This window comes from Lithobates pipiens, unplaced genomic scaffold, assembly GCF_037356315.1.
Source record: "Lithobates pipiens isolate NorthernLeopardFrog02 unplaced genomic scaffold, aLitPip1_a1.2 Scaffold_16, whole genome shotgun sequence".
NCBI classification, from domain to species: domain Eukaryota; kingdom Metazoa; phylum Chordata; class Amphibia; order Anura; family Ranidae; genus Lithobates; species Lithobates pipiens.
In genome coordinates this window covers 149,772,272-149,784,501 of record NW_027507748.1, presented here as the reverse complement: position 1 = coordinate 149,784,501, position 12,230 = coordinate 149,772,272, and the positions used below count along the sequence as shown (strand labels likewise).

Below are 12,230 nucleotides of genomic sequence, written 5' to 3'. Positions count from 1 at the left end.
CGTGTATGGCCGGCATAAGACTGGAGCAGCGGTGCATGACAACCAATCAGCTTCTAGCTTCAGTTTGTTCAATTAAGCTTTAAAAATGAAAGGCAGATTCTGATTGGCTGCCATGTAAAGCTGCCCCAAAATCTGTCTGGTCCAGTCCTAAAAAAAAAAAAAAAAATTACCCCCTTTAGAGACCTAGATCTAGAAACACAGAACACAGACAGTCTAAAAAATGGAGACCAAGTGGTCCATTTGGTCTGCCCCATTTAAACATAGAGCTAGGATTGTCTGAAGCATGTCTGAATCCAATGGCTGTTGATCAACCGCTCTTTTGGTAAAATACAGTTTAAAGCCATTGTAAATCAATAGATGGTGTGTGGGTTTATTTTTTTTCTCTTACCTGCAAGGTAATGTCATAATTTGCTAGCATGCATTGCATACTAGCACATTATGGAAAACTTCCCGTTAAAATTAAGCCCTTCCAGCGCCAAGATGGTAGAGCTGCAGGCATCTTTACCCATCTTGCTTCCGGGTTCATGGACTCCAGCTGTGTGACTGGCAAGATTTGAGATGACATCACTCCCGCGCATGCATGCCGCCGTTCATGGCACATGGCTCTGAATTAAAAACACGGGTGGCCATTCCTTCAGAACGCATGCGCCAGCGATTGTCACCGGCTGCACGTAGTTTAGGCGATATTTACACTACTCATAGGTAAGCCTTATTATAGGCTTACCTGTAGGTAAAAGATAGTGACAGAGGTTTATTTCCACTTTAAGGGTATTTTTGAACTTTGCTCCTGCTAGATTATTATTATTATTATTATTATTATTATTATTATTATTATTATTATTATACAGGATATATATAGCACCAACAGTTTGATCAATGCTTTGTGGTCACGTCCCCTTGTTCTTGATCTTGGCTTCATATTGAATATACTTCATGTATTTAAAAGCCAAGCTCACTTTTAAGAAAAAAATAAGTGCACATATATTTGCAGAAAAAAATGCACATTTATAAAAAATAAAATTACATGGGAGGCTGCATATTATTATTATTATTATTATTATTATTATTATTATTATTCAGGATTTATATTACACCTGCAATTACTGGATGGTGGGTGCAGTGCTTGGCTCTTACACAATCCTCCTCTAGCTCTCTGCATCTACCTCTGTACAGGCTGTCCAGCTAGAATTGTGTGTGTGTGTGTGTGTGTGTGTGTGTGTGTGTGTGTGTGTGTGTACGCAACCAGAGGGTTGGATAAAAGGAAAATGACTTTGCCCCATCCACACACTGGGGGAATCGCTCCCATTGAGCCTTTGTATTATGACAGCGGGCAGACTACCCTGCCATCAGCATACACTCATCAGCAGTGCAGGCTATAGCTGGAGGTGCTGATTGAGAGAAACCTTTCCAACAGGTAGATTGTACACAAGTCAGTTGGGAGCCTGCCTTCCCATACATTCCAGTCCTGCTGAACTGGCTGAACTGCAGACACTATGTCCGTATTTCATCCATCCGTTTGCGGATGGAATACGGACATACATGCATCCCTATGGGATAGCGGGTGTCTGTGGATGAACATCCGCAGACACCCGCTATTGTCCACCTCCGCAACTGTCCGATTCTGCAGACGGAGGAAAATCCTATTTTTCTATCCGTCTGCAGAGCGGATCGGATGAACACGGACAGACAGTCCGTGCTCATCCGATCCCCCATAGAGGAGAGCGAAGAGCTGACAGGGCGGTCTCTGCACAGTGTGCGGAGACCGCCCTGTCTGCCGCCGGCTCAGCGGGGACAACGTAGCGATCCCCGCTGAGCGAGCGGATCATCACGGGGCGGATCATTACTTATCCGCCCCGTGTGAAAGGGGCCTAAGTGTGCACTGACAGTGACTACTGATCCGGTAGTCCAATGAGAACAACAAATCCATCTGCTGGGGTGGCACAGGACTTGTTTATTTCAGGGTGGATAAAAATTGATTTAACCACTTCAGGACCGTAAGGATTTTCCCCCTTAATGACCAGGCCATTTTTTTGTGATACGGCACATCCTTTTTTTTGTTTTCTTGATTTAACCACTTGCCTACTGGGCACTTAAACACCCTTCCTGCCCAGACCAATTTTCAGCTTTCCGTGCTCTCAAACTTTGAATGACAATTACTCAGTCATGCAACACTGTACCCAAATTAAGTCCCCCCCCCCCCCACAAATAGAGCTTTCTTTTGGCGGTATTTGATCACCTCTGGGGTTTTTATTTTTTGCGCTATAAATGAAAAAAGACCGAAAATTTTGAAAAGACTAAAAATTTGGAAAAAAACTAATTTTATTTGTGACAAAATTATGCAAATTATTAATTTTTCTTCATAAATTTTGACCACAATTTATACTGCTACATATCTTTGGTAAAAATAACCCAAATTAGTGGATATTATTTGGTCTTTGTGAAAGTTAGAGAGTCTACAAGCTGTGGTGCGAATCGCACAAAATTGATCACATCTGATGTACTGGTGGCCTATCTCACTTCTTGTGACCCGAACAAGCCAGGAAAGTACAAATACCCCCCAAATGACCCCTTTTTGGAAAGTAGACATTCCAAGGTATTTAGTAAGAGGAATGGTGAGCTTTTTGATGTAATTTTTTTCCCACAATTCTTTGCAAAATTAAGATTTTTTTTTAAAAAAATTTCCACAAAATTGTCATTGTAATAGGTTATTTTTCTCACATAGCATGTGTATACCACAAATGACACCCCCAAAAAAATTCTGCTACTCCTCCTGAGTATTACAATACCACATGTGTGGGACTTTTTCACAGCCTGGCCACATAGAGAGGCCCAACATGCAGGGAGCGCCATCCAGGTGTTCTAGGAGCATAAATTGCACATCTAACTTGTTGACTACCTATTACACTTTTGAAGGCCCTGGAGTACCAGGGCAATGACATATGGCACTAATACGTGGCACTGATGACACATGGCACTAATATGTGGCACCGATGATGCCTGACACTGATGACAGATGGCACTGATATGTGGCATTGGTGACACTGACAACAGATGGCACGTGACACTGATATGTGGCACTGATGACAAATGGCACTAATATGTGGCACTGATGACAGATGGCACCACGTGGCACTGATGACACATGGCACTGGGGCGAGGATGGCACTTTTTTAACTTTTTTTTTTCCCCACTTACGACTGCTGCTGCCGTTCATCTCTCCCCTCTCACACGCTGCCTGTGTGAGGAGGGAGAGCGGCGCTGAGAGATGATCTCATATGTTTACATATGAGATCATCTCATTGGATAGGCCGATCGCGCTGTAAACGGCCGCTGTGATTGGCCGTTTACAGCGATCTGTGTTTGCCTGTCTCCGGGGGACACAGCAAATACAAAACTTCCCCAATGCGCGCATTGCAGAAGTAAACACGAGGACATCCAGGGACGGCCTTCCGGACGAGAGCGTCCGCTCTATAGCCGTCATTCGGCTATAGGGCAGGCGGGAAGCGGTTAAATCTGATTTTTATCAAATTTATTTTAATAAAATGCTTTTGGAGTAAAAATCTATCTAGCGATTTTTTTTTTTATTTTTTTTTTATTTTTTATAGGATATATGACTAATTTGGTTTATTCAGCATGAAATGGAGCTTGGTTATGTAGCATGAGGCTGTATATTCTGCAATGTTTACGTTATTGGTAAACTCATTCAATGAATCCAAGCTCTGCAAGCAGAGATGACATGCTCTGCATTGATGAATTCACACAATATCACAGCAAGCATGAGATAAAACAAAGTTCGGGAATATTCCTTTATCCCATTGATTTGTAAATCTATGTACATTACAAACTGTGATTGTTTTGAAGAGAAATGTATCTGTACCAGGCTCTAAGTGTGAGGAGGAAGGGCAAGCAATACAAATTAAATTAAAGATTCTAACTACCAGCAAGAATAAGTCTTACATTTTAAAGAGCACCTGTCATTTCAGATCCATCATGGCAGCGCCTGTTAGCGGGCATCCACTCACCTGCTGCCGCCATGTCCCCCACCTTGCGTCACTGCAACATCACCAGCCGTCCCATTAAAGTGATTGGGACTGTTGTGAGTCAACAGCCGGTTAGGAGGAGTTGCTGTGGGACAGAGATGACAGTTGCTTTTAAAAAAAATTATGATTTGAATTGATTTAAATAAAATCCACCCTGGTTTATTCATTCACAAATCTCTATAAATGACTCTGCTGTGTGGATGAAGCCCTGCCCAGCTACACCAGCTTGCAATCTGACAATGGTGGAGGGGAACCCCCTGCATGTTGGCACGGCAGGGTTGGGGGGGAGTGGGAAAGTGGTGCTTAGGCACATGCTACACCCTAAGACCCCTTTCACACTGAGGCGGTTTTCAGGCGTTTGTAGTGCTAGAAATAATGACTGAAAACCGCCTCCCATTCATTTCATTTCATTGTGACTTTTCACAATGGGGCGGTGCGCTTGCGAGACGTTCGGAAAATTCCTGCAAGAAGCATCTTCGGGGCAGTTTGGGAGTGCTGTATTTAGAGCTCCCAAAACGCCTTGCCCATTGAAATGAATGGGCCAGGCTTCGGAAACACCACAACACTGGCACTTTTAACCCCTTACTGTCAATAGACGTCCTCCTAGAACTAGACCACTGCGTTTTGTAGCCATCTTTTAGCAGAAAGCCATACAGATATCTAGCAGAGCCTCCTCTTGTATAGAATACAAATTATCAAAAGCGTTGCTGGAGATGCAACAAACAAGTTGGCGACCTCCTCCATGTTTTATGGCGTTACTAAAACCTTCAGTATCCACCTTCTTGTCCATCTTCACAGGCCAGCTAACTAAACTTACTCCTGCCATTGCTCTGTTATAATATTAATATACAGAAAGATCGGGTCTCATATCAACATTGACAAGGCTTACTTTAACCAGTTTATGGAAATCCACTGAAGCACCCAATCTTTCGAATGTAATCTCTAGAATGACTACTCAAGCTCAATTCGAAATAATGCTGGCATATAAAAACCACTTCATTACTACCTTTAAAAAATAAATGACAAGCTTGGCTATCTCATCCTAGCTCTTCTAAATACCCAAGGGCCAGTTTACACCAGACGCAGTTCTGTTTGCTTTTTTTCTACACTAAAAATGCATGCACAGTGTTTTCCATGCATTCCAATGGCTCTAGTTCACACCATGCAGTCAGTGTCCGGTCAGTTTCTGGTGCAGAAACTGACTGGAACTGAGTTCACACCAGATGCCGTTCTGTGCAGTTCCGTGCAGTTCTGTTTTTTTTCTGCACCAATACAGTCAGTTTCCGCACTGGAAACTGACTGCATGGTGTGAACTAGAGCCATTGGAATACATGGAAAACGCTGTGCAGAAAAAAAATGCACGGAACTGCGTCTGTTGTGAACTGGCCCTTAGTGCAGAAAAAATGGACTGCATGGAACTTCATCTGGTGTGAACTGGCCCTAAAAGACTGTAAGGGCCAGTTCACACCATAGAAACGTAGTCCGGATGTGTTCCAGGTGCATTTTTTGCAGTCCAGTGCTTCCCCCCCCTCTTCTTTTTTTATTTTTTTTTTTTCTTAGTGTTTCAGTGCGTTTTTGGTGCATTTAGGTATGTTCTGGTGCGTTTTTGATGCGTTTTACAGCGTTCAAGTACAGTCCAGTGCAGAAAAAATGCAGCTTGTTCAACTTTTTTTTTTTTTCCTGGGACTGACCTCACTGGTTTGAACTATGCCATTGAAAACCATGTAACCTACTTTCCATGTGTTTTTTGATGCAGAAAAAACACACTAGACTGCAGGTGGTGTGAACTGGCCCTTAACTTTAATAGTACTGGTGAGTTTGCTTTAACCTTCCCTTTATAATATGAGATTTAGATGTAGCTCATTTATTTATCACTAAGCTTCTTCATCCTTGCTGATATTAAATTGTTGATCAACCCCTCCTTACAGTTTGATCCCATCTGGGGTAAGCAGGGTCTGACTAACAAATGGATATCAATACTTCTTTTGTACATTGTTTTGTTCTTTCTCACATTATGTGTCAAACAGTTGGGGTCAGTCCCTTTAAAGTGATGTCTAATAAGGATGAGCTCAGGCGTGTTCGCCCACCAGGAAGTTCGCACAGTGCTGCGCTAATCACAGGCATTGAGACATTGCCCGATCTCTGCAGCTGCGCATCGGGGCAATGTCTCACTGATTAGCACAGCACTGCGCCGACTTCCTGGCGGGCTCTGCATGTGGAGCACATCCCACGCCTGAGCTCATGCCTAATGTCTAATATTGTCAAATATGTTATGCTGCCTTTCATTCAAAAAAATAAAATAAAAATATGGTTTAAAAGTCCCTGACCGTTTTGGGAAATCGCGGTGTACTATGGAAACCGTGTGTGTGTTCAGATGCAGGTGTAACATGTTCCTCAAAGTGACCTTTGCCATTAAAGTGGTTGTAAACCCTTACACATACCCAGGGAAGTGACTGGCATCAGTTGATATACAGATAAGCAGGTACAACTTATGTAGGAGGATTAGTTTATCTGCAGTAGTGTCTCCTCTACATCTGTTCAAAGTTCTGAATTTTAAAGTTTGTCAGAGTTTGGAAAAAAGGGGGTGGAGAACTGAATTTACACTCTGCAGAGCACAGTGGGGAGAGCTCATTGGAGGGAAGAGAACCCCCCCCCCCTCCTCCCTTCACACAGCAACATATTTCTCTTGGTGTCAGGAAAACTTGTAAGAAGTGCTTCATGCTGATAAAGGAATGATGCACCTGACAGAAACGACACTTACTGCTCTGGACTGAGACAAGTACACACTATAGAGGGATATTTTGTTCATATTTCATGTCAGAGGTTTACAACCACTTTCTGACCACACTGTAGCCAAAAGATGGATACAAAGCAGTGGTCTAGTTTTGGGAGGATGTCTATTAACATACTCCCCAGAATCACGCCTTCAGACACAGCTGATCACAGCAGCCCTTTACCATGTGATCAGCTGTGTCCAATCAGTTGATCCCATGTAAAGACATGCCAGTTATCTGCATTTCCTTTCCTCGGCGCGGTCACTGTGTAAGGAAAGGTGATAAATGGCTATCCTCTGAGAGCACACATTTACACTGATAATCGGTGCCTGATTATCAGTGCAGACTCATCAGTGAAGAAACGTTCCTTATTTGCAAAATGCTTTAACAGAAACGAAGAAAAGGTTGTTTTTCTTCTGAATTATTAATTTTTTTTCATTTGTTTAGCAAAAAATAAACCCAGTGGTGAGTAAATGCCACCAAAAGAAAGTGCTATCTGCCTGAAATAAATTTCATATAGGTATAGTGTTGCATGACCGCACAATTGTCATTCAAAGTGTGACCATTGCGGCTTGTCATGTGTCTTTGACAGTTCAAAGTCGCATGACAATTTGCAACCCGCTTACGGCAATGAAACCTTTCAAATTGGTGCGACTCAAGTTAGTGACTTTGAAAAAGGTACCTGCACTATTTCTGTGTAACTGTATTGCGACTTGCATTGACCTCTGTTAAACGAAGTTGCACAGAATGTCAGCACCGCGCAATGAATAGTCAGCTTTGAAGTCGCACGACTTCAGAGCCACACTGGTCTGAACCAGGGCTAATGGCTAAAGGTTTCATTCTTGTCCAGCCTTTAACCTTTTTGTCTTTTTAGACTGTATATAGTGGTACTGAATTATGCTTGTACTGTATAGTTTCATATAACAAGCCTCATTTTATCTGTAAGCTATTAATTATTATTTACAGGTATTTATATAGTGCCTTCAAATTGCACAGCTCTTTACACTGTGTAGATTTACATCCGTCCCTGCCCTCAAGGAGTTTACAAACGAAGGTCCCGATCTCACATGTTTGAGGGCCAATTTAGATGGGAGCCATTTAATATACCAGGATGTGTTTGGAGTGTTGGAGGAAATGCAAACAGAGGGAAAATTCAGATAATTCAGTGTGGAACCGAGGAAAGGCTGCAGTGCTAACCACTGAGCAACTAATGATGTCACTCTTAGTGCTGATGAATTCTAGCTGAGCATTGCATGTTATCATACACAATAATAGGTTTAATTTTATATAATTTACCAATCTGACCACTAACCTCAAACTTGGATCTATTTATGTAAATTATCTGGATGAATGTGACAAGCATCTGCCCATCCAAGAACTGTGCCCGCATTTTGCTTAAAGTGTTAGGCCTCATGCACACGAGACGCAGTTAAACGCGCGTTCAGATGCAGTTGGACAGTTTTTTCAACTGCCCCTGAACTCATTCAATGTTATCCTATGTGTCCATGCACACAGTCTCGTTTTTTTCCGTTTTTATGCAGTTGCGTTTAATCTCGTTTTTCCAGAAGCAAAAAAATGCGTTCAGAAACAAAAATTTCCACGTTTCAGACGCAAAACGCGGCAAAACGCCGCTACCGCGTTTAGCCGCGTTTGCGTTTATATGCGTTTTTAAAGGTGACCTTTTTTTTTACATTAAAAATCTCAAAAATGATTGCAAATGATGAAAAACCATTAGGCCTCATGCACACGAGACGCAGATGAAACCTCTGTTAAAAAAAAGCTGAAACGCGCGTTTAGAAACGCGCGTTTTGCCGCGTTTGCATGTCGCGTTTAGACGCGTTTGCGTTTAGACGCGTTTATAAAGATAACATCATGTAGACCCTCCCCAAGCTCTCAAAGCATTTTTTTTAACTATTTCTGCTATTTTGATCAGAGTGAGCAGCAGCAGCATAGAGAGCAGTTGTACACTTGCATTTGCCGTGTCACTTGCCACGGCACCTGCCACAAGTTGTGGATTGTCCACTTGCCACGTCACTTGCCACAAGTTGGGGATTGTCCACTTGCCACATCACCTGCCACGTCACCTGCCACAAATTGTGGATTGTCCACTTGCCACGTCACTTGCCACATCACCTGCCACGAGATGTGGATTGTCCACTTTCCACGTCATCTGCCATGCCACCTGCCACAAGCTGTGGATTGTCCACTTGCCACGTCACCAGCCACATCACCTGCCACAAGTTGTGGATTGTCTACTTGCCGCGTCACTTGCCACATCACCTGCCACGTCACTTGCCACGTCACCTGCCACAAGTTGTGGATTGTTCACTTGCCACGTCACCTGCCACAAGTTGTGGATTGTCCACTTGCCACGTCACTTGCCGCAAGCTGTGGATTGTCCACTTGCCACAGCACTTGCCACGTCACCTGCCACATCACTTGCCACGTCACCTGCCACAAGTTTTGTATTGTCCACTTGCCACGTCACTTGCCACGTCAGCTGCCACGTCACTTGCCACGAGATGTGGATTGTCCACTTTCCGCCTCATCTGCCATGCCACCTGCCACAAGCTGTGGATTGTCCACTTGACACGTCACCAGCCACATCACCTGCCACAAGTTGTGGATTGTCCACTTGCCACGTGACTTGCCACATCACCTGCCACGTGACTTGCCACATCACCTGCCACAAGTTGTGGATTGTCTACTTGCCGCGTCACTTGCCACTTCACCTGCCACAAGTTGTGGATTGTCCACTTGCCACGTCACTTGCCACAAGCTGTGGATTGTCCACTTGCCACGTCACTTGCCACGTCACCTGCCACGTCACCTGCCACGTCACCTGCCACAAGTTTTGGATTGTCCACTTGCCACGTCACTTGCCACATCACCTGCCACGTCACCTGCCACAAGTTGTGGATTGTCCACTTGCCACGTCACTTGCCACATCACCTGCCACGTCACTTGCCACGAGATGTGGATTGTCCACTTGCCACGTCACTTGCCACGTCACTTGCCACGTCACCTGCCACGTCACTTGCCACGTCACTTGCCACAAGATGTGGATTGTCCACTTGTCACATCACCTGCCACATCACTTGCCACATCACCTGCCACAAGTTGTGGATTGTCCACTTGCCACGTCACTTGCCACATCACCTGCCACGTCACTTGCCACAAGATGTTGATTGTCCACTTTCCACGTCACCTGCCATGCCATCTGCCACAAGTTGTGGATTGTCCACTTACCACGTCACCAGCCACATCACCTGCCACAAGTTGTGGATTGTCCACTTGCCACACCACTTTCCACGTCACCTGCCACGTCACCTGCCACAAGATGTGGATTGTCCACTTGCCACGTCACCAGCCACATCACCTGCCACAAGTTGTGGATTGTCCACTTGCCACGTCCCTTGCCACGTCCCCTGCCACGTCACCTGCCACAAGTGGATTGTCCACTTGCCACATCACTTGCCACATCACCTGCCACAAGTTGTGGATTGTCCACTTGCCACGTCACCTGACACAAGTTGTGGATTGTCCACTCGCCACGTCACTTGCCACATCCCCTGCCACAAGTGGATTGTCCACTTGCCACATCACTTGCCCCATCACCTGCCACAAGTTGTGGATTGTCCACTCGCCACGTCACTTGCCACATCACCTTCCACAAGTGGATTGTCCACTTGCCACGTCCCCTGCCACAAGTGGATTGTCCACTTGCCACGTCACATGCCAGTCACCTGCCACAAGTTGTTGATTTTCCACTTGCCACGTCACCTGCCAAGTCACTTGCCGCGTCACCTGCCACAAGTTGTCTATTGTCCACTTGCCACGTCACATGCCAGTCACCTGCCACAAGTTGTTGATTTTCCACTTGCCACGTCACCTGCCAAGTCACTTGCCGCGTCACCTGCCAGGTCACTTGCCACGTCACCTGCCACAAGTTGTCTATTGTCCACTTTCCACGTCACTTGCCACTTCACCTGCCACGTCACTTGATACAAGTTGTGGATTGTCCACTTGCCACATCACTTGCCACCTGCCATGTCACTTGCCACAAGTTGTGGATTGTCCACTTGCCACGTCACTTGCCACAAGTTGTGGATTGTCCACTTGCAATTGCAATTGTTTAAAATATTTTTCTAATGGTTTTTCATCATTTGCAATCATTTTTGAGATTTTTAATGTAAAAAAAAAGGTCACCTTTAAAAACGCATATAAACGCAAACGCGGCTAAACGCGGTAGCGGCGTTTTGCCGCGTTTTACCGCGTTTTGCGTCTGAAACGCAGAAATTTTTGTTTCTGAACGCATTTTTTTGCTTCTGGAAAAACGAGATTAAACGCAACTGCATATAAACGGAAAAAAACGAGACTGTGTGCATGGACACATAGGATAACATTGAATGAGTTCAGGTGCAGTTGAAAAAACTGTCCAACTGCATCTGAACGCGCGTTTAACTGCGTCTCGTGTGCATGAGGCTTTACTAAACCCACATCCTAAAAAACAAAACAAAAAAAAAACTATCAATAAATGGCGCATTACATGGTGTTCAGTCACTATGAGATTAATTTTCTGTATTCTGCAATAAACGGCAGCTGGGGATTTTGCAGCTGTGGTGGCAGCTCTGCACATGCTCAGTTTTCAGTGAGTTTCTGTGCTGAGCATTTCCTCCCTATCACATCTGAGCAACCATGTGACTATAGTCTTGGTCTATAGTAGACTATAGTCATGGGCTTCTACACAGTGGTAAATGACAGCCCAATCCCTCCTCCTCATCGTCATCCACTAACCAGCTAGACACAATGGAGGTGGAAAATGACAGATTAGATAAGGGCTTCACCTCCCTCTTTTTCTAAGACACAGGCTGGAGGGGCATGACAGCCTGTGACTGGCAGAGATCTGCCCACATCATATTGTTGCCAAAAAATAGATTTGATTTCAAATATCTATTTGACGGTTTAAAAAAAGTTTTATTCATATTTATTTTTACTCTGTTCCAGAAGCTTTCCTTTTTTTTTTTTTTTATTGGAATATGACCATCAGCAGAGGGCTATAAGCTCCTCCTGTTTGTTGCCCTGCGGACAGGCTGGGAAAGATCTGGGTCATGTGACCTCTGTATATTGATCAGAAAGGTACTTTGTTTTTTTTTGTTTTTTTTTTTCTTATTTATTAAAATAATTACAGTGCCATCCTTTACATGCAGACATAGAAGGGGCAATGTAAATTAAACAGTGTTTGTGTTTTTAGTATTTTAATACAGCGGGTTCCTATGATTGTCAGCTCCATCTAATGGCCACAATGCAGTATTTGTTCTGACTAAGGTATTTCAAGAAAAATACCACATTGTGGCCACTAGATGGCGTTGAAGTTAGACATGCGGAGGAGGGGGGAATAGTGCCTGGCAGTCAT

General features: G+C 44.2%; 1 protein-coding gene across 1 annotated transcript in view; it reads left to right on the top strand.

The window, feature by feature from the left end:
* The window catches only part of LOC143982144 (tricarboxylate transport protein, mitochondrial-like), a 36,622-nt gene that overhangs the window by 798 nt on the left and 23,594 nt on the right, over positions 1–12,230 (top strand). The gene's annotated exons all lie outside the window — the stretch shown is intronic.